General features: G+C 41.2%; 1 protein-coding gene across 2 annotated transcripts in view; it reads left to right on the top strand.

The window, feature by feature from the left end:
* The first annotated feature begins 18,663 nt into the window (after positions 1-18,663).
* Btbd3 (BTB domain containing 3) overlaps positions 18,664-22,600 on the top strand; it is a 28,457-nt gene continuing 24,520 nt past the window's right edge. Inside the window, exon 1 of one of the 2 annotated variants that reach the window (XM_021663854.2) lies at positions 18,664-18,815. The gene's annotated coding sequence lies outside the window, so the exon portion shown is untranslated. The remainder of the gene's footprint in view (positions 18,816-22,600) is intronic. The other variant, XM_060383195.1, reaches the window with a different exon arrangement.

The following is a 22,600-nucleotide window of genomic DNA, read 5'->3' as shown; positions in this document are numbered from 1 at the left end:
CAGTAAGAGATCACGACAGAATTAAGGTTTTCTAGTTTAGAGGTATTGTTTTTATAGAAAGAAGTGTTACTGGGGTCTTATGGAATAGAGAACAGGGTTACACCAGAGGTAGGGCGGAGGTTTTCAATTCTGTCCTCATTTCGCCACAGATGTTCAGATGTTCATGATATGCTGAATGTGACTTGAGCATTGAAACTCCAGAGGAAAAATTAGGTATTAAAAAAATTGCTTGAGTGGTGAGATTTATAGTACATGCACATATCATAACTGAGAACGCACACAGGAGAGAAAACGTATAACCCAACTTAACATTATTTAAAATAAACAGCAAATCAAATTTACTTCATAGTCAGAGTTAAAAGTCATAGCTTTAACTCAATAGTACCTTCAAAGTTTAGTCAGAACTCCATAGTTAATTTTATTTTGAAATGACATTTTGCTATTTATGAGATTTGGGTGATACAGTTCTTAATTTTTTAATTTGATAAAATTTTAATACTGAAAGAGCATTGTATTTCCACTTTTTCCAGGTCTTCTGAAGGTCTGATAAACTTAAATCTTCCATTCCCACAGGCAGTTACAGAAAGGTGCCCAACAGTAATTGTTTCCTTTAGAAAAGGCAAATATCACAGTCCTCTTCTCCTTCATTCATTCTTGCCTGCCTACCGTGCTTAAGAAATAAATCAACCTTGAATTCCCTTATATTTTATATTAAAAGGTGAAAGAAACAAAAATTCATTTTGTAACCTGATGAATGCATCAATTATACTTCAAAGGGACAGCAAATAATTTTTTTGTGATTTTTTTCATTTCAGGAAATGGATTTTTTCCCCGGTTAACATTGTTCTACCTAGTTCTTTCTGACCACCTGCCCCAAAGATGATGTAATGCTGAGGCATTCTGAGTAAAGTCATGGTGTAGAGCTGCTGTATATTTCCACTGAGTTACTATAGTCCTATAGTAAACACTTCAACAGACATGGTTGGTGGGAAGTGCTTTGGAGTTAAAAGCAACCACACAAGTATTTGTCAACCACACAAGTATTAGTTCACTTTTCTCTAAGAAAGTATCCAGTGTATGTGAGGTCGTCCTCAGGATTTGTAGACAAGTATCAACTTCACCTGGGAACGACTCTGCACATCTCCTCTAATTCTAAAGTTCCTGCCTCAGAATTGACATGTCTCTAACTACAATATTAAAATGTACACTTGAAATAAGTCAATTAAAGCGAATAAACATGTGCCCTTTATTCCCTCCTACTAAAAAATAATCTATGAAATCTCTAAAAATAGAAAGAAGGGAAAAAAGAAAAAGAAAGAAAGTAAAAAAAAAAATAAAACCAGAATAAAAACATATATAGCCGGATTGTGTATATAGTTTCATGATAAAGACACTAGCCTAGCATGCGCAACGTTCTGGATTCAAACCCCAATAATTAAAATATATTTGCCTTATTTATATTTACACGTCATAGTATTAGAAGAATTATTGTTCTCCTCAATTCACCTTAATCTTGCTAAAATGGGACTCTGAGATTCCCAAGCATGCAAGATAATGTTAGAGCCAGGGCAGAGTTCTCATCCTTCAGCTTTGATGTACTTTTTGTCTTTCCCTTGCCTTTCTCTCATTTTTTATCCTCTTCTATTTTTCCTTGCTAATTAAATAAAGATAGCATAAGTCAAGTTAATTCCTATATCTACAAACAGAGAAACACACACACACACACACACACACACACACGTTTCAGGAATTTAAAATCATAAAGTTTGCTGTACACATACTACCAGTAGCAATTACTACAAGCAGGAAATGGTAGCTTGAGATGGACCTTTGAAGGTTTAAGTAACTGCTGGTTCTAATCGCTTTTCTCTGCTTCTTTCTCTGGATCAAGAACCTATTACCACAGATTCCTATGGGAGCCGTGAGCCAAGATGGCATGCTTTCTCCACTATGATGGACTGAAACATCTGAAACCAGGAGCTAAAATCAGCCCATTGGGTCATTCAAGTATTGCATTATAGCAACAAGAAAATTAACTAATGTGGCAAAGAGGTGCCAAGAGTGAGGGCATTACTATGACTAGGTTTTGCCATACTATTAAGCCTTTGGATTGACGTTCAAGAAGAATGTAGAAGACTTTGAAGATTTACACTAGAAGCTCTAGGATCCTGCCCTCCCAGCTTCATTGGTAACATGGTGGGAGCATGGATAACTAAATGCCAATAGAAATCAAACAGTGAGTACTTTGTCCATGGATTTTTCTATGAGGTTAGACTCCTACGAGAAACAGGACTAGAAGTCATTTGTACAGCATTCTGACAAATAATCTGGCTAATGTTTCCAAGAGAGAATAGCTATCATTTAATAGATGTAGCTATAAACCCTATGAATCAAAGCAGGGATCTGCTTGGCAAGATATTCCTCAGTGATGCAACAGTGGCACCTCTGTATTAGGGGTAACAGAGAGTTGTCTAATTGAACTTATGTTCCATTCAATAGGAGGGAATCCATACCTCGTACTGTAAATCTAGCCAACTCCCATAACTAGAGAGGTCATAGGCCCTAGAGGAAAACCTACTACTGCTATTTTCCCGAAGCAATGTTGTTCCTAACTGCATTCTAAACACTTATTTTTAGTTTACATTTTTACATTCATAGGAGAATGTAACTCTCATCCCATACCAAAGAAAGCTTCATTTGGAAGCCAGTAGTGACTATTACAAAGATCCATGATGTCAAAGTCAAAGAGCAAGTGACTGTATGGTCTCTAACCTAATTGGTACATCTACAAAGCAACCACAAGACAAAAGGCTCAGGGAACACTGTGAAAAAGTATGGCAGGAAGATTGTAAGAGCCATGGGATCTAGCTGCTTGTCTTGAGATCTTGTGTTCTATATGTGGCGGGAATTTGCATGGATGAAATCTCAACAATGTGGTTGCTTAAATAAGATCCACATACACACCATACTTGTCAACATTCCACCACCGATAGGAGAAATTTCACAGTGCTCCACCCATTATGTAACATTCATGGTCTGAAGAGGCCATGAATTTCAGAGCGTGTGGGGAAGAAACATGGAGGAGTTGGGAGAGGGTTTGAAATAATGTAAATAAAGTACTTATGTTTGGAATTCTAAAACATTTTTAAGTTAGAAAAAAAATAAGCCAGGTCTTGTTACATTTTATCTGCGTTCTTAGATTTTGAGTCAAGGGACAGAATGCTATGCTTTTTGTCTGAATTCTACAGCTACCTTCACCCCATCCCACAGATGTGCTATTTAGAAAGCTGTAGAGACCATAGGATGTGGGGGTTTCCTGGCAACACCAGGTCTCTGGAAGCTTTTGAAAGCACTTCCTGGTACCACATGTGAATTCTGCACACCGCAGTCATGCAAGCAAAGTCACCATGAAATGAAGCATCACACCATCTGCATCATGACGAAGTGAAATTTCTAAAATCTTAAGCCAAATGACCCTCTTTTCCTATAAGATGCTTCTGTTGGTTAGTTTGAGCAATTACAAAGGTAACTAAAGTGGTGGTTTCATTCCTTCCCTACTTGCTTTGCTCTTTCCTAAGTAATAGTCCCCTCTTTATCACTTGTACTCGATACACTTATGCACTTGTGCACTTACACCATCTGCTTCTGAAGTAGGCAACATAAGCTGTTAGGGAATGCAGAACAGTCAGACACTACTTCACAATGGTGGTGAGGCTGTGAGGAAGGGTTTCCAGACCCACTACCCTTGTCACCTTTCTGGGAAGTGGTCCTGTGTAAAACTAAGGTTGAGTATCTGAATTCCTATCTCGAGCTTGCCCGGAGTCACCTGAGCAGTATAAAGTATATGGCCCCATAATCTTGATGGCTGAGACGCTGGGTGTGTGCTGGATGTTGTCAAGTGAACACAAACTAGAGTTGCCTGGAAGGAGAGAACCTCAACTGAGTAAATGCCACCATCAGATTAGCCTGTGGGCATGTCTGTGTGACATTTTCTTGACTGTGGATGGATGTGATAAGACCCAGTGCAGAGGGGTGACTCTGCGGCAGGTTGTCTTGGGAGATATAAGAAAGGTATCTGAACAGGAGCCTGGAAGCAAGTGTGTAAGCAGAAATCCCCCATAGTCTCCATTAGTTCCTGCCTCCAACTTCCTGTCCTTCGTTCCTGCTCTGACTTTCTTCAGCAATTGGTTGTTACCTGGAAGTATAAGAGGAAATGAACTCATCCATAAGTTTCCTTTGCTCAGTGTTTTCTCATAACAACAGAAACCAAGCTAGGACAGGGAGACAAAACATAACTGAGCAAACAGATATTTGCTCAATGCTGGCACAGGCATTTTGTAAGAAAATTCTACAAGACTTGAATTTTTGGTACTTATTCATTTTACAAAGATTGGGAAAAAAGAATAAACAGCATTTGGCCTCCTTCCTCTTAAGAAAATAGACTCTGAAAAAAAAAAAGAAAATAGACTCTGTTATAACTACAAATAGAGACAAAACCAATCCAGACTTAGAATAGTATCTCCCAGCTTCATGACAAGAAAGCTTATTAATCAAGTCAAGTATTATCTCTTCTCAATTATCTCACAGTACAGCATGTATTCCTTGATGGAGACTTTTGTTCTAATTTTGAGACTTACTTCAGCTGCTTGTTTACTAATCTCAGAACACAGTGTCTTCATCATCTTGACTGGATCTGCCCTCTCCCTCCCCCACAAATACTCATCTGTTGATTGGCTTGTATGGTGGTGAATCGGACCTCCCGTTTATGTTCTCAGTGTGGGTGGGTAGACCTCTTTCATCATCACATTAATGCAAAGTCCTGCGAACATCAGTGAGTGTCTGCCACAGCCAGTCTTCCCTGCTAAGCTCTCTGCAGCACAGGATAAGGAACACAGCGCCCCTTGCTTAGACGTGTCCGATGCCAAGCTCCTGTCTACTACTATTTCCATGTCAGTTTGTCCTGCTCTGCTCTTTCTCACACTCCAATCTAGGCATCCACTCATTCAAATTTTTGTGTTCACCTTCCCATCTCCCTAGCTTCATTTCCTCTCACACTTACAATTCTATTGTATTTTCCCAGCACAAATAAACAACGACTGAATATGACCGTTCTCAGTTTCTTCACACGCTCCATCGCCTCATTCTGGAATGTCCCAAAGTGTCTAGGCAACTCCCAATATCTCCTAGCTTCAAAGTGTTTCCTCTAAAGACTCCCTCACAGACTTGGTGTTTAATTCCATTTCAACTGCCAGTGTACGTTGGCTCTGATGTTGAAACAGCATCTCATCTGTATTTCTTTCCCTCTAAACTGTGAATTTCTCTGGGGTTGCATTTCTCTGCTACTATATCTGTTCTTCTCTGCATTTCTGAAATCTTATCATGCCAGGTGGAGGAAGCTTTGCACAGGTCAGTCATCAGTTCATGATGGTTGAATGCAAGATAAGGTGAGGGTCAAATAGCCGTTTCCTTAACAAATTCATTCTTTCACTGGTTACATGTCTCCTATATCTGGGTACACCGCTATAATGAGCTAATGTAATGGGAAGCCTAGTAAGACTTGAAGCCGCCTACCTGTGAGGTCAGAGGAACTAAAAGCCAAGCTCACTCACCTCAGCATTCTGCTTAAAGCTAACCATGTAAAATAATAATAATCATCATCTCTTCACACATTTATAACTTAAACACTTTTAAAGTACTTATCATTTTGAAATACATATATTATATTTTAAATCATTATAAAAATTTGTGACAGTCTTCCAGGTTATAATCATCTCTTCATTATTGACAACAGAACTGAGCTTTACGAAGACTGAGTAACTTGTCTGAGCTGAACTGCCATGATAGAGCACAGAACCCCTGCTCCTCACCCTCACCTGCTCCTCACCCTCACCTGCTCCTCACCTTCACCTGCTCCACGCCTCCAGCAATGCACTTTGTTGCACCTCCCAGTCTGCCTGCCCCAGCAACCGCAGGATTAGTGTTGGTTAATGGGATGTGACAGCATACAAGACATTCAAAGGCAGGACAAGTCTTTGTAAAACAGAACTTGCTCACACTTGTCTCCATCACTCCCATGGAAATAACCTGTCTAGGCTAGATTGCTACCCTAGAAGCAGGAGAAAGAAACACCTAGAGTAGATACAGCCACCTCTGTCATCCCAGCCATGGCTTTGAAGAAGGTAGGAAAATCCATCCATGACTGAGAAACTTGCCCAACTTTCCATGTAAAAAAAATCTCACTTTCATTCATTTTCTGGGGATTGATTATCTGAAATAACTGTTACTTATAGAGAGTGCAGACATGCCCATAATGTTCAGTATGTACAGATGAAAGCAAGTGCTTAAGAGAGGTTAACTGGGGGTCCCTAGGTCAGAAATGTCGAGAAAAGAAAAAGGCTAGATGGAGAAATTAGAAGCAATTAAAGATGATTAGAACCCCCCCCCCCAAAAAAAAGGTCACAAGACCAGAGCATGAACTAAAACATAGAACTAAGTGTAATTTGGCTAACAGAGTCAGAGTGTGGGGATGGGAGTAGAGGAAGACATATTTTAGGGCTTAAATAACAAAGGAAAATTATAACAATATAAATATGGCCCTCATGAAGTAAAAGTGTAATGTTTTTACCAGAGCAAGATGGTCTCAGTTTATGAAGATGGCCCCTTGGTGCTGTGAGGCTGAAGAAAAGGCTACAATGATGTACTGAATGCAATTTGATGGAGTCCTACAGATGAAGTGTAGCCCGTGGTGATGTCAAGACCAAGTGGGTCAGAATGATGCAGCTTATAACGTGTCTAGGGCAAAAAATTATTCCACCCTCACTAGAACGTACCTGGCTTATCTCAAGCTGCTGTCAGGGTCAGCTGCATTCCTAGCATCAAGGTAAGTTCATAAAGTGTCCCACACCTCTCTAATTGCCATGTTTACTCACTGAGTGTTGGTGAACCATGTAGGAAAAACTGCCTACGGTTACTCAGGAGCACTCACGGTGGTGATTCAGGGTGGCTGTGGTTGTGTCAGGCTGAATCAATTCAGTATTCTTTAGTGGCCTTGTCAGGGCTATAGTGTATTGGTCAAAATCTATTTGGGTGAAAATATAATCTTGACTCAGTGAGCTTCACACTCACAATCATGATGTAATCACTTGTTCTTCTGCTTCATGGGCATCAAACTCTACTGAAGTAAACAGAGATGATCTCTGGGTTTCTGTAGTCTCCTCGGATACCCTGAAATAAATAGATGCCTTAAATAGGACAGACGTACATCATGCGCTTTCAGAGGTGGGGGCTACACACAGAAAACTTCAGTGTTGTGTTTTTTTTTTTTTTTTTTTTTTTTGCAATCACTGTTTAACTTACAAGCTAATGATACCAAGAGACTTAGATTCTAATTGTCAAAATTAAAACAAAATATCACTAATGCTATGTCATGTGGCACAAAAGAGTCATGATGAAATGACAGATAATACCAAGAATAGATAAGAATAAGGAACGGTACATCCATAACAAGGTTATAGGACCATAGGTCCACACAACGACTGCTGGAAAATGTCAAGTAAGGCAGAGCATCTCTCATCAAGCATATCTACTCTTGGGTATAAATTTAACAGGAATACATACTTATGTTCACTGTGTGTATATAAGGAGGTCCACAACATCAATATTTAGAATTGAAAAAGCCAGAAATAAACTGGCTTTTTTTTTCCATCAATAATCAAGTTGATGATTGTTTTAAAATATTACATGTCAAATAACTGTTTCCAGCAACAGTAGAATTGATAATTGTTTTTAAATATCACCTGTGAAACAGAACACACTTATAATCTCAGATGATCAGTTATGCTCATAAGCTTACAGAGCATAGAAGGCCAAAAAAAGTGCATGCCACAGGATTTCCTGCACATTTAATTCAAATGCTAGCCAAGTGAATATACAGTGAGCAGGGGAGGATTGGTTCTCCTGTGGGAGCAGGCAGTGGTATCAAGCTTGGACGACAGTGTTCTTACTCTGATTTTTGATCACTATCTTCCCAGGTGTCCTTATGTGTGAAGACTCACTGAAATTCACACTTGTGATCTGTGTACGCCCTTCTATAAGTGCCTACTCCAGTAAGTATTTTAAGAATTGAAATTAAACTATGAATCAAACTACCATGATGAGATGAAGATGTAGCTGCCTTCCAGTTGCTGAACTAGAAAATTATGATTCAGTTGTATTTAAAAATAGGGACACAAGTACCTCTCCTGTCTCCTTACATGGCTGAGTTAAGAAATCAAGTGAGGAAACTGGTCTGAGTGAAAGAAACTTTGTAAATTGTAAGAATGTGCACTTGGAAGTCTTCTAGGGGAACAAAAACAAGTGCGGCTTTCATTCTAATTTTTAAATGATTTGCACTGTTAATGACTAGCTCCCTTTGCAAATGATAGTCATTTAAGTGTTTTAGATCAAGTTTTATAAATGCAGGTTTGTCAATTATATAACGGTCTTTAATGTACCCAGATTGTTGCTTTTGTTTCAGAAAACAGAAAATTGCATGATAGCTTGTAAATGGCACAGTTAATTTCACAGGCTGGCAATGCTTGCAGAGCGAAAGGTCTGCATACAGTGCAGGAACTCACATTTAATGGCATCAAATGATACATAATTTGATTCGTTCAACCATGTTTTTAGAAATTAATCACTGAGTGTCAGTATCTTTCTGTCCTTCATGACTCACTATATCAAAAAAAAAAAAAAAAGAAAAAAAGAAAAAACAAAAAACTTGTTCTTTGGCTACAGCACTGCTAATCAGTAATAGCTGGTTCTCTCGGTTTAGCATTTCAATCCAGTGCTCAGCATCTGGAAACATTTGAAAAGGTCAGGCTGCTACTCCCTTATTCAATTTAGTAAAGTTTCAAAAATTCATAATGAGCTTCCTTGTGTCTGCTAACACGCCTAGAATCACCTTTAGAAATCAAAGAAAATTGGGATGCATGGCCTGGAGTGGCCTCTTCTCCCATTGTTATGGTCCCTCTGGACCACCACTCTTCTATAGGGTGTCCATACAACTTTGTGGGTGTATAACTATTTGAGGAATGAAGAACAATACTCTGTGTATTATAAGTGAGTTAGCTGTATGTTGGTCAGCTCTGTACCCTTATAATAGACACCTGTGCCAATCAAGTCACTGGAAGAAAAGATTTCTTTTGATTCACAGTTTTGGAGGTTCTCATCTGTTACTAGAATACCTGTGGCAACCAAACCTCAATTGTCTTCAGCCAGAGCCAAATATCAATTTGGAAGTAGGAAGAATGTGAAACAGTGTAATTTTTCCTTCTGATTTAGATGATTTGGAGGGTTGCTGACAGCTTTCCCTTCAGAACTTCTTCAAGACATCTTCATAAATACATCTTCTAGCCTTTTTGGAAATAGCCTGGACACAAAGTTTCTTTCATAGAGTATGCAGCTGCAGCCTGCTAGTTCCAGCTTGTTGTCATGTAGGCATGAGAGTTGTTATCTGTGGTGTGCTAGAACATAGCTGCTGGAGGGATTTTCAAGTTTGACAGAAGCAGTGAAGGCTCTCAGGAGAATGAAGATCATGTTCAGATGTGCTTCAGAAGGGATTGTGGGATATTCCTATGTGTCCATGCCCAGAACATCCTGGCACCACTCTATTCATGCAAGCACATGGTCACTAGAAGACTTCATTTATGAGCTATTAAATTTCATTTACTTTTTTTTCTGGCCACAGAACTCTTTTCAGCTCATGAACAGGAACTGATGGATGAAAGCTCCAGGGAATTAGTTTCTCTAAGAACATCCCAAATCATTGGTGGACAAGAACTATTGGCTAATGACTCTACCTCTCTTGTGGCTTGATCAGCAGGTGGTCGTGAGTAATGATCTCTGGATTCCTGGCCCTTCGTTGGGCCATCCCTGCATGTGTGTACTCCTTGCCAGATCCCAGAGTCCCCAGCATACTGCAGCTCCAGCTGCCTGCAGCCTTACTTGGCTGCTTCTCCTTCATTGTTTCACTTCCGTCCTTTACCACCAGCTTTCCCATGGACCACTGCCAAACAAACCACTTTCATTTGAGTTCTATTTGTGAATTCTACATGTTTCTGAAGCCAAAGCAAAGAGGTCTAGTGGTATGAACTGCTTTGCTGTCATATTGGGTCCTAGGAAGCTAACCTTGGAAGAATTGGAACCACAGGGAGTCTAGTCCAAGTGAGTATCTGGTGGGGAAAAACACCTTTTCCGGCTACACAGATGAAGACTGGGTCTTTTCCTCACCAAGAGCACGCACAGGGTGCTAAGCCTTTTCAAAGGGCAAGCAGCATAGCATATCCACGTGGTGGTTTTGTTAGTCTATTTTTTATTGTCATTTACTCATGTTGGCATAAAACGTTGCATGGCAATTCAAAACTGCATGGAGTGTAATTTACTTGTATAAGATTATAATCTAAGAACAAATAATTTACAATGCCTGCTTAAAGCCATGTTAAAAAATAAATATTCTATATAATATATAAATCTATATATAGAATATATAGAGAGAAATGTGTGTATATATGTATTTGAATATATATATATATATATGAATCTGAAACTCAACAGGCACCAAATAAGTAATCCCACAGAAGAAAACATACTTGGTTTTAATCTTAAACCAAAGCTTGGTCATATTGCCAATTGGTAATTTGCATTTTAATGTAAAGTTTGGAGCTGTGTATGTTTGCCTCAAGATGCACGTAGGAAAGGTTTTACATAATGGGTCAAGCTATAAAAAGGACTGCAGAGAAAAACAGAGGCTCAAATGATCAGTAAACACAGATACGTTGCCAGTATCAAATGCAAATAAATATTTATTTAACTTTCTGTAATAAGAGCCAGAATTTTGACAAAAGATATAGCATTTACAGCCTTTTTTGAAACTCAAGAAAATTTATTAGGCCTTTTCATCCCATTTTATCTTTTTATGGTTTCCTGATAAAAGACTATATTCATTTTTATTATTTATCCATATAGTCATTTTAAGAAAGGTTTTTGAAAGTGTAAAAATGACTGAAGTATAAAGAAAAATTCTTTTAATGAGGATACAAATAAAACTTGAAGGAGAAATCTAATTTTAAATAATTGACGTTGAAATAATTAGGGTAACATTGAAGAGCAAGAGTGATGGAAAGGACCACAATAAGACATGGCAGGACTCATTACATAGCCACTGTTTGTGACACTGCGCATGTCCTGCATGCGCTGAGGCCAGGATCCAGAACAGGACTCATTCCACTTACACTGTTCAAAAACACCGCGCACATAGCCCGTACCACGTCCCCTGGAAACTCTCTCACCCGGACGCTCGTCTCACCCACAGGACTAGCTGTGGCAGCTTGGTGCAGATTCTGGAAAGTGTGCTTGTGCTTTCCTTGCAGTTTCTTTTGTCGTCGAAACCAAAGCCTAGCTTTGTTCTTGATTCTGTGGCTGGATTTTAAGAGACACCACCTGGAGCAGAGCTGAGTGGTTTTGTGTAAGGCTGGGCTAGAATCTCTGGCCTCCAGCAACCCAGCATCCTGGAGGAGTCGTTTGAGAAAGTCCAGAAGTTACTGGCAGCCTTCCTAGGAGCAGAATCACCCAGCAGAGCAGTAGACTAGGAAGTTGATGAAAGTTGAGGAAAGACTTCAAATGGTGTAGCGATGAGGTCATAAACTCTTTAGCTTCAGGATAAATGTGGGATAAATGTGAAGCATGGAGCCATGGCCATTCAGGTCATTCTGACCCACCAGAGCATGTGTTTGGGAATTCTGTGATGTCAGAAGGATAATAAAAAACTTCCATGCCAGTCTTTTCCTGTTTATTACCTTTCTGACTTGGAATGTGTAGTGGAAGTGACCAAGGATGGCCTGTGCTGTCCCTGCTGACCAAGGCTGCTGCTCCCTGTACAAAATGGTTTGCTGGAATGTTCCTTGCTTTTCTTTTTCTTTCTTTCCTTCCTTTTTAATCTATAAAATTGAAGAGCCTTTGTATCCATCTTGGAAGTACTTATTCTACACAGGAGAATTATTGTTTTCTCCCTGATGACATTCGAAATTTTGGCATGAATAAACTCTTTGTTATATTGGTATGTCTCAGCTTGCCTGTTAGATTGACAGTGATTGATTTAAAACAGAAGAATTTTACCATTTTGAAGAGAAGGAAAAGACCACCTTAACCTTGGTATCAAAACAGTATCATGAATCTGAATCTTCCAATAGCCAGGCACAATGACACATACCTGTTATTTTAGTAGCTATATGAGAGGCTGCAGCAGGAGCCTAGGAGTTAGAGTATAGCCTGGAAAACATAGCAGGACCCTGTCTCAATAATTAAATAAACTCATTAAAACAGCATTAAGACTTCATTGTGGTTCCACGAGAAAACCATTTGTTCTCCCCTCCCATAAAATGTTGCTTATAAAGCCCTTCTTTAGATATTTAGTCACTGTTGTGTGTGTGTTTGTATATGCATATGGATAAACTATATTTACCCTTTCATTTTTAAATGTTACTTTAATTCAAGCATCCCAAACACTGATACTAAGAAGTTAGAGAAAGAGAATTTCCTTCTGGCCAGATCATCTACAGAAATAGTGATCAACAGTTTAACCTCACTAGAATTATCACTAGAATTACATTTTGAGCTGGAATGGGCCATGTTTGTTTACATACAAACCTGGCCATATTAACCAATGCATCAGACTTTTATTAGAACCCTTAAGATATAGCAGTGATGCTCATTTATAACTTATTAAATATATTATATTCTTTGTATATTTCAGCATAATTTTATAAGCTGAAGCAAGTGAATACATATAAGTAAACAACAATTGCATTTCATTTCAAACACTTGAGAGTGATTGAAAAATGCATATTAATGAGATTTGTCTCAAAAGTTATCATATATTAGAATCACTCAAAGAGTTTGTAAAAACCTAAATGTCCAGGTGATATCCAGACCGAATAGCCACAGTTGTGGGATTGTGACAGAGACATACGAAAAATTCAGATTCCTCGGCTGATGGCAATATGCTTCCAGGAGTGAAAACAGAGGGCGTGGTCCTGCGTCCTTGTGCAGTGTGATAGCCACAGTGTACTAGGAAGCATTTGAGACTGGGCTAGTCTGAACTGAGCTGAGCTATTAGTGAAAAGAACATACCAGACTTCAAAGACATAGTATGAAAAGAAGTAAACACGTGTTTTTAAAACATTTTGTATTCATGACATGCTAAAAGGATATTTTGATACAGCAGATGGAAACGATATCAGAACCTATTTTACCTGTGCTGCCCTGCTCTGGTGCTGCATGTCTGCATCCCAGGGCTTGGGCGGCTAAGCTAGCAGGCAGCTAACTCCAAGCTACCCCCAGCTATAAGTAACAACTTCCAGGCCCGTCTTGGACAGAAAGTGAGGTCCTGCCCCTAAAGGAGTTGGTCCTTATTCATTTTTAAAGTGTTACTATAGAAAGTTCTTTGTAGTAAGCAGCTCTGATCTAGACTGCCCCACACTAAATAGAAATGGGACTCGGAAATAAGTATTCTGATGTTCATGTGATTGTAGAGAAACTGGCTTAATACAGTAAGTGTATGCTCACAGTCAAGAAAATAGTCTAATTTTCCCTGAGAGATTCATTAAGAAAAATGAACTGAGGCTCAATGTATAGCTTTTACCTTTTACTACTATTCATATAAAGTAATTTACAAGAATTTATTTTTCACGGTTACACTAAATTTAATATTTTAAATATGGCACTGATGCAGAGTATCTTAGTTCGGATTTCTATTGCTGTGAAAAGACACCATGGCAACTCTTACAAAGAAAAACATTTAATTGAAGGTGACTCACAGTTCACCTCCATTGCCACACTGGCAGGAAGTATGGCAGTGCAGAGAGACATGGTGCTGGAGACTAGCCTGAGAGTTCCACCTGGAAGCAGCAGACTCCAACAAGGACACACCTCCAAGAAGGCCAATCCCTGTGGCTCAATGGGGGCCATTTTTATTCTGACCACCACACAAGCTTTGAGATTTGAGATACAGGAGCGATTCATTGCTCAGCAGGTATTTGTTTGCTTGGTTTGCTTTGGGGGACTTGGGGATTTGTTTGTTTGACATGAGGGAGGGTCAAACAAGTCGAGGCTTGATTTTAACTCTTTTCTCAGCCTCCCAAGTGCTGGTATTATAGGCACATGTCACTGAGCCTGATGTCATCTTGTTAAAATACTGCTCCAGCCACATTTGTTAATGGGATAAAATCTTAAAAGAAAAGAGGAAGGTAGAATTTAAAATTAATTATTCCTACCACGTTTGCTGCCCTTTTTTTGTTAGATTTTAATCATTTCATGATCAAAAACTCTCACATTAAGAAGCCTCTAGAGTGCCATTGCTAAGAGTCAAACCTCTACTGTGATATGGATCTGGATAAGGTGTTTGGAAAGGCCATGGAGAGGGCTGCATGAGGCTCACACCCAGCTAACTCTCTTTTCACTTTAAGGAACCAGAAGGTAACACATTATATTACTTTGTAAGACATCATTCCAAGGCCTTGAATCTATGAACAACTCTGGCCCACATATATGTATATATATATATTATATATATATATAATATATATATATTCAACTTCTATTGTGTATATATATAACATATATATTATATATTATACATAATATTATATATATTATTATTATATATTATATATTATATATACTATATATATAAAACTTCTATTATCACCATTATTATTCATCAAATTACAATTTTCATTTAAATATTCAGGCCATTGCTATCCATTTTATTATAACTCTTCCATTTCTAGGATAGATTGCCCAGATTAATTTATTTCCCAGTGGCTGTGACAAGCTCACAAAATGAGGGTATTCACAAATTCTCATAATAAAATATCCTGATGATTTAAAGATTACTAAAATGCCATGTATTTTTCCCCTAATCATTTGTTTTTGTTAGTTCTGGTATTGAAGTACTTCATAATGCAGTAATTTAGACTTTGCCAAAAAGGAAAAGAATGTTACCTCCAAATGGGGCTACTCACAGATCAACACAACAGTCATCATTCCTTCCCTCGTAAGAGCTTCCAGCCCACTGCCCCATTTGCAGCCCAAACCAACCCTTTTGGTTTGGTAGTTTTCATGTACTTTTGTTACAATTTTCCATTACATCAGGAGAATTATTATTTTATGTTTTAAACCTACATTTGCTGCTAAATGAAATAACCAAGGAGAAGAGATGAAGGAAAGGGGTCTGAAACCCAAGTAAGCTACACTTCTGCCTCCCGTATCTTCTAGTGTCTGTCTGAGAAGCTGAGAATAGCGAAATGAGAATATTAACTGATCTAATACTTATCAACCTCAAATGAAACCTACTTAAAACATTCCATCATATCTGGCTTTTGCCAAACCAAAATGGAAAGTTAGGAACCATGGTGAGGCCACCACGAGGAAAGACAGCCCCTGGCATTAACTATCTGATGAAACATAATTGGCCAAATCATTCATTTCCTCTTAAGGTACCTGTCACATTCTTCTAAATTATTGTCAAGATTCTTTTTCTAGGACTATTTAATAAATTTTCTCAAGATAGAGGCATTGCTTAGAATAACAGATTGTGATATTTGTAGACTGAATGGAATGTTTTAATCATTTTTGCATACTCCCCTCAGCTATGGGGTTCTCCAGAAAGGAATTAAGAAAAACGCGGATGCAGCCTGAGTGCTGCCGCACGCAGCCACCCTGTGAGGCTGGGAATTCTGTCAGAAGTAAGCTCTTCGATTTCTCTGTCTTGGCAGCAAACAGAGTGAGCAGAACCAGAACAGAAATCAAATAAAATGTGCAGATACGGTCTTGTATGTCTGCCTTTGCAAGTGTGGTGTTTGAGCACACATCTAGCATGTATTCTTAATTACTGTTTGTTTGGGGAGATTTATTTATACACCACTAAATTATATATGTGTGCCACCTTTTCTGTGCTGGATTTATGACCATCAAACGTTTTACCTCATAAATCTGTTTTTTTTTTTTTAATTTATACTTATTGCCCAGTGAACTGGGTAATAAGAAAAGTGCTTTCAAGGTGCAAATATCCACCCTCCCTCCTTTAGTTCACTTTTGATATTCATTCTCAGATAATAGCATTTGCCATTTAATCAGTTTCTGTGATGAACTGGAGTTTTAAATACTTGAATTTGAGTTTTTTTATAAGATTAAAGATTACAATGTTTGTTTTCTTAATTGAGAATTAAGCTACATAATATTCTTCATAAAGTTACAAGTTGTATTAGCCAGAGTTGTCCCAAGAAACAAAACAATAAGATGAATATCACGTGTAACTAAATATTATGTGCATCGGTCAAAGCTCAAAACTTCAAGTGAGTGTCCAAGATTCCACGGCTGCTGTGAAGTGATCCTTGCACCAGGCATCCAGCCTAGGAACCAGAAAGCTGTCCTATGAGTTAAACAGTCAGGGTGTGTGTTACTGGCAGAAGAAATCAAGGAAGGAATTGCCAAGGGAAAAAACAGAGGCTTGGTTGTTTCCAGGTTGTTTTCATTACACAGCTATAACAGAGTTCTGTTAGTTCACTAGAATTTAGTCATCATTTCTATCTCTAATTTGCAAAAGATCTTATCTTACATGCAATGAACTCTAGTTGCGATTTTGTGATGTGGAGCTTTTTTATGAACGACTCAACTTTGCATTTCCCGTTTTTCCTTAATTTGTAGGTATTCATCTGTTAAATATGCGCATGTTAAATAATACACATGTATACATACATACATATACTTCAGAGGATGATACAGAGCAAGAGGAGGGAGAAAGGGAGTGATCGAGAGAGCAAGAGCTTGTGAGAGGCAGAGAGAGACCTTAAGGAGGGCTGGGGTGTCTGGTGGAAGCCTGGAGTCCCTGGGAAGAGCAGCCTAAGGATGGGAAATCAGACTTATTGTACTGAGGTTTTCAGCTGATTGGATGAGACTCACAAACTGCACAGTAAAGGGCTTTTCTCAGAGCTTCAGACATATTTTACCTGAACGGTCTACAGTAACAACCACAACCTGGAAACTATGCCAAGAAAGTCCCCCACAAAGCCAGCCACTGTCCAGTTAATGTTGTGATTCCATATCACAGACGGGCAGAGCAAGACGCAGAGGCAGCAATTGACTGGCGGCTCTGATAGTTGCTTATGGTGGGCCGTGTGCATTCTACCTATGAGGTTCCGCTCGAGTTCAGCTTTCAGCAGCTCTTCTCAGTACTCTGCACAGTTACTACTCTCTGCAGTAACTGCTGCCTACTGAACAAAACAAGCTTCTTTGACAAAGCTGTTAAGAGCACCAATTTATGGAAGGAACAAAAATATTCAGAGAGCACTGTACTCTGCAGTGTTTGTGAGTCTCATCCGACCAGCTGAGGCTTGCTTTCCAGGAGGAAATCATTTTCTGGTACTATAGACTTGGTCAAAAAATTGTGGCTAACCAGTCACGAGCCCTAGTGGGCTCTGCTAACTGGATGTGATGAGAAGTTTGGCTGGAAAGCAAGCCCCAGATATAATAATAAATAAATAGAAGGAAGCAGTGGTTGGTTGGTCATCTCCACAACAGATTTTCCATCACTGCACCAGTGAGCGCTTCTCGCTGGGCTGTTAGCACACAGGGACACAACTAAGTACGACTGTTCACGACGGCTCCCCCCAGCAGCCTGCACAGCAAAGTCAGGTAGTGTTCAGCTTAATTCCTTTACATCTCACAACCACACCGGGTGTGGTTTCTTCAGCAATAGTCTCCCTAGTGAGCAAGCAGCAGCAATAGTCTGTATTGCTTTGCGGGCCTCAGGGCTGGGCGTTGGCTCACCTCAAACTTTGTCCCAATATTCTTGAACTTAGGACTCCACTACTTTGTACCCAGAAGCTTGCTAACTAAGCACTCCAGATATTGTACCTCCTCTCCCCCTCCCTCCCTTTCTCCCTCTCTCATTTTAAGCGATTCCCATTTATTCCCATTTATTCATTCCAACAGAACTGGAATCTTGGGCAAAGCACTAAAGATTATTTCCAGATGAGTTTCAACTACATTTCCAGCTGCCCTCTTAACGCTCCAAACAGCAGCCAGGGTAGGCTTGCCTCTGAGTGTGTGTTCACATTCTCATGGAATCCTCAAAGTTTTTGCCCTTGTGTTTATCTTCTCTAACAGGTGAGTCTGTCTTCTCCCTTCAGCTTCGCCTCTTTTCCCATCTCCCAGCTAAGCTTTCATCAGCACAGCAGCCATTCTCCTTCCCTCTACCTAGTTTAATGTTTGCTCTTTGAAAGGCCACAGATCTCTGGTTTAAGCCCCGCTCTTCAGTCTAAAGGGAGTTCCAAAATCAAAGGCAATATGTCTACTGCTCCGGAAGGCTGCTCTGCAGTCTGCAAAGGAGATGCTCGGCAGTCCTTAACATCTGATGTAATGACTGATCTAGGAGGAAGCCGCAGCTCCTGGGACAAGGACACCGAGGTCTCCAGGCCGCCCCCAGCCCCGGCGTTCTGCCAGTCTTCCCAGCCGGTCCTCCGGAATCCCCGCCCCCTCCTCGGAGCCCGGGGAAGGGGAGGGCTCTGCGCATGCCCGGTATCCAGGGCAGCCTACGGGAGCGCCTCCCGGCCCCTCCCGGCGCTCGGGCGTGCGCTCACGGTCCCGGGGAGCGTGCCCTGCGTGCGGGTGCTCGCCTGGCCCGCGGGGCTCGGGATCCCGGAGTGCTCGGGCCGGGGCGGCGGAGCGGGCCCCCGGCGGGAGCCGCGAGCGGCGCCAGCGCCCGTGGAGCGCGAACGGTGAGTGCGGGCGGGCGGCCCGCGCGTGCGCGGCGTGGGCCCAGGCGGGGCGCGCCGGGGCGGGGGTGGCCGGCGGGGCTGGGCGCGGGCGAGGGGCGCGCGGGCTGCGGGCGGGGGCCGGGCCGGGCAGCGGCCGCCCCGCGCAGGGCCCGGCGAGCGCGCCCGCGGCCGGCCGGACGCCGAGGCCACGCCACGTCGCGGGCGCGGAGGGGGCGGAGGTCCGAGGGCGGCGGCCACCTGCGCGGGGTCGGGCGGAGTCCGCCCGGGACGCCCCGGGGCCGCGGCAAACTTCTCCCGACAAACTTATGGGGCGTGGCCGGCGGGTCCGGGCCGGGACCCCGCGGGCCCCGCAGGTGCTCCCCGCCCGGCTGCTGAGCGGCTCCGCGTCCTCCGAGTTCCGAGCGCCGCGCAGGGCCCGTTCGCTCGGACGTGGACGCGAAGTTTGCCGGCCGGGCTGCACGCCGTCTGGGAGGAGAAAGACGCCCAGTGCCTTATCTCAAAGGGAGTATTGTTGGGCTGTGCTGCAGGGTGCGTGTCAAGCCACCTATTGTCCCGTGGGCTCGTGCAGAAGACCAGCTAATTCTGTTTTTTGGTTTTTTTTTTTAATTTAAGAATGCAATGGAGATCATTGGGCTTTTTGAAATACTCCCGCCACCTCTGTAAATTCTGTCCTGGAATAGTCCCCAAGCTTGTCTACGCCGGAGATTGGCTGGAGAGTTTTCAGACTCACTGGGCACCCTCTGCACTCTGGACTAATTGAGACCCAGGCCGTTTGTTTGTAAATGGTCCGCATGCAGTGCTGAGAGCTGTGGGCTTCAGAGACAGTGGTTCAGTCAAAGAAAAGGAAAAAAAGTCAAGGTCAGGTTTTACAGAGCATCAGCCTTCGGTTTGTAATCGCTGGCCCTGTAGTTCATTCTTCCGTGTCCGGAGCACAGCAGTGTGGTTTGTTTGCCCCTGGGAAGGAGGAAAAAGTTCCTGAGTGCCCAGTTTCCCGCCTGGAGGGGAGAAAACTTCCTAGCAGTCGAAGTTGACCCCAACTCTGTGACTCCTGTTGGAACTCTGGTACGCCCCTTTGGCCTCTGGTTGCAGGCGTGAGGATCTCTTTTTTACCTTTCCTCCCAACTCTCTTCCAGGGCCCCATTTTTAAGTTCCTGGGTCTCTGGGATAATATCCCTTAGGCTTCTGGAGTTGAAGCTAAAGGGTTACTATGGGTTTCCATAGCAACGGGTCCTCCAGGGGAAGTGGGCGGGGCCTCTTACCATTGGGTTTCTAAACTGAACTTCCTTTCCTGAAGATTTCAGCCCTGTCAGTTCTTTGGCCGCGTGTAGGTAAAGACAAGGCTGTCCAGTTCCAGGTTTTCTCTCTGAGATAATTAGAGGAAGGGTGCTCCTCAGGGCTACGCTTTACTAAGTCCTTCCTGTTCACACTTGATTTGTTTAGCAACATTTCTCCTTCCACACACAAACCTGAGGATTGTGAGCAGTGATTTTTTTAAACACTAAGAAATGTTATGTTTTAGCAGTTTACAAACATGGAATGCACGACAGCCGTGCAAAGCAACAAGGAAACAAGAAAAATGACTGACAGTTTGTGAGGGAAAACGCCATTGTCAGCATTCAGTTTAACTTGTTTTGTTCCTAGAAGGTTTTTTCCAAGACTCTTTACTAAAACTCAAACCACTTGTGTGTATTATCTTTTAAAAATGACAAAGCAACGCCTTCCTTCTCCCGATGCACATTCAAAGGTCAAAAAAAGACAGAAAAGAAAAACAAAAACAAAAACAAAACCAACTGATCCCCCCACCCCCAGACAAAACCCGAATAAAGCGGGGTGGACCTACGTTGCCTGTGTGCTTTGGAGTTCCTTTCTGAAGTCTCTCAGGCTTCTCTGTAAGTGCACCCTTCCGGTAGAGCGGTAGAGCAGTGATGCTGAGCCTGCTTTGGGCGTCTTCTGTTTTTGTGTGCTAATTCAGTTTCTGTTACCATTCCATCAACCAATTCTTGCAAGGATGTTCCTCACCATTGCACTGTGGGAATCTGTAGGGTCTGAACCTGGCAAACTCATGGTGCTGAAATAAGAATTTTCATTCATTCATTCATTCATTCATTCATTCATTTTACCCAAGCACATCCTTTTCCACCACAAGGAAAAACTATGGCCTTCAGTCTAGGTGTCTAGTAAAGATCGTTGAGGGCTGGTGTTGATGCGCTTTCATCGATAGGTCCTTTCAAAAAGTAATTGCGGTGGTAGCTGAGACGCTCTGTGGTTTCGAGGATTTTTAAGACATCCTAAAGCGAGTGGCACTCACCTTTATTTCCGACTTTCTCCAGTTTCTAGATATTACGGAAATTAATATCATAGTCCTGTCCCCTAGCAGTCACCTTCTCCTTCTGTTTGTTTATGGAAACAGCCTCACTACATAGCCCAGGCTTGGCTGGGACTCAGTGTGTATTCCAACCATCCTCTGCCTCAGTTTCCTGAGAACTTTGATTAATACTCATGTGCCGTCATACCTGGCTGTATGCACTTTTAAATAGCTGTATGTACCCTTTAATTAGCATTATATCACAAATGTCTCCTCTGCCTTTAAAACGTAAGTCATTTGAAAATCAGGTTTTAAGATGGATATGCTCATTTGCTTGTTTTATTTATTTTGAGTTCGTTTCCATTGCCAGCACTGAGGCCGTGCTTTTAAGTTCTCAGGTTGCAAAGCCCAGACTGGCCACTTGCTAGGTGGCCTTAGTTATTCACTGATAAATATCCTTTTTTGGGGTGAGGATAACTACACTGGAGAGCTGTGGGGAGAAGGAATAGAAGTAGGCCAGCAGGGAGGCAGAGTGCGTGAGCCCAGTGCAGGCCTAGGAGACAGGCCCAGCCCAGGTCAGTGCCCTGTACGACAGTCTCGGCGTCTGTGATTTGCTTACGTTTACAGTACAAGAACCAGGTGAACTTTTTTTTTTTTTTTTTATGGCTCCTGAGGCTTGTTAACTTGCTTTTGCAATGATGTCCCTTCCTTACCCACTCTGTGGTCAGGCTTTCCAGCACTGGAATGTTTGATTCTTCCTGGTGTTCTATAAAGATTCCTTTAGTTTTAATATGCTTTAAATCTATTGAAGTTAGTAATTATTGCTTTTGGGAGTTGTCTGTTTGCTAGTACCATTCCTACTTTTAAACGGTGAATTTATTTTAAAGTGAGTTGGTTGGATACATATGTTATATAAAAAGTATTGTTCGACTGTTTTATATATATGGCTATATATATATTTAATTATTCTTTTTTTCTTTTGGATTATTTGAAGCAGAGTTGGGATTTATTAAAAATTGCAGATAGATTTTAAGAACAGGGTTTACTCTAGAAGAAAGGCCTATTTGGAAATGTAAATGTGGGCCCCTCCCAGAAAAGACACTTTATTACTCATTGGTATTTTATGTTACAGTGTTTTCCAGACAACGGAATATTTCCCATTTCTTTTAAAAAATATTTAACCCATTTTATTTCATGCTATAATGTATTGCACAATTTTATATTTTCGTAATTTTAAGGCCAGTTGTCTCCATTATCCTTTATGATTTTTCCTGTTAAAGTTATGCATGACAATTCCAGGGGTGGGTGACGTAAATAAAGGCAGAACTTTTGAGATTTGAATCTGTTAGCCCTTACTCACCAATACACCAATCCAAATCTCAATGCCAAAGTCTTAGATTTAGAATACATAGAAATCTGGTAGGTCAAATCACGTGATTTAAGAAATTCTTTTATTTACCTATCCTTTCAGATAAAGATG

The sequence above is a fragment of the Meriones unguiculatus genome, chromosome 4 (assembly GCF_030254825.1).
Source record: "Meriones unguiculatus strain TT.TT164.6M chromosome 4, Bangor_MerUng_6.1, whole genome shotgun sequence".
Lineage (NCBI taxonomy): Eukaryota > Metazoa > Chordata > Mammalia > Rodentia > Muridae > Meriones > Meriones unguiculatus.
Note: the sequence above shows the minus strand (reverse complement) of the source record. Positions and strands in the feature narration are given on the sequence as shown.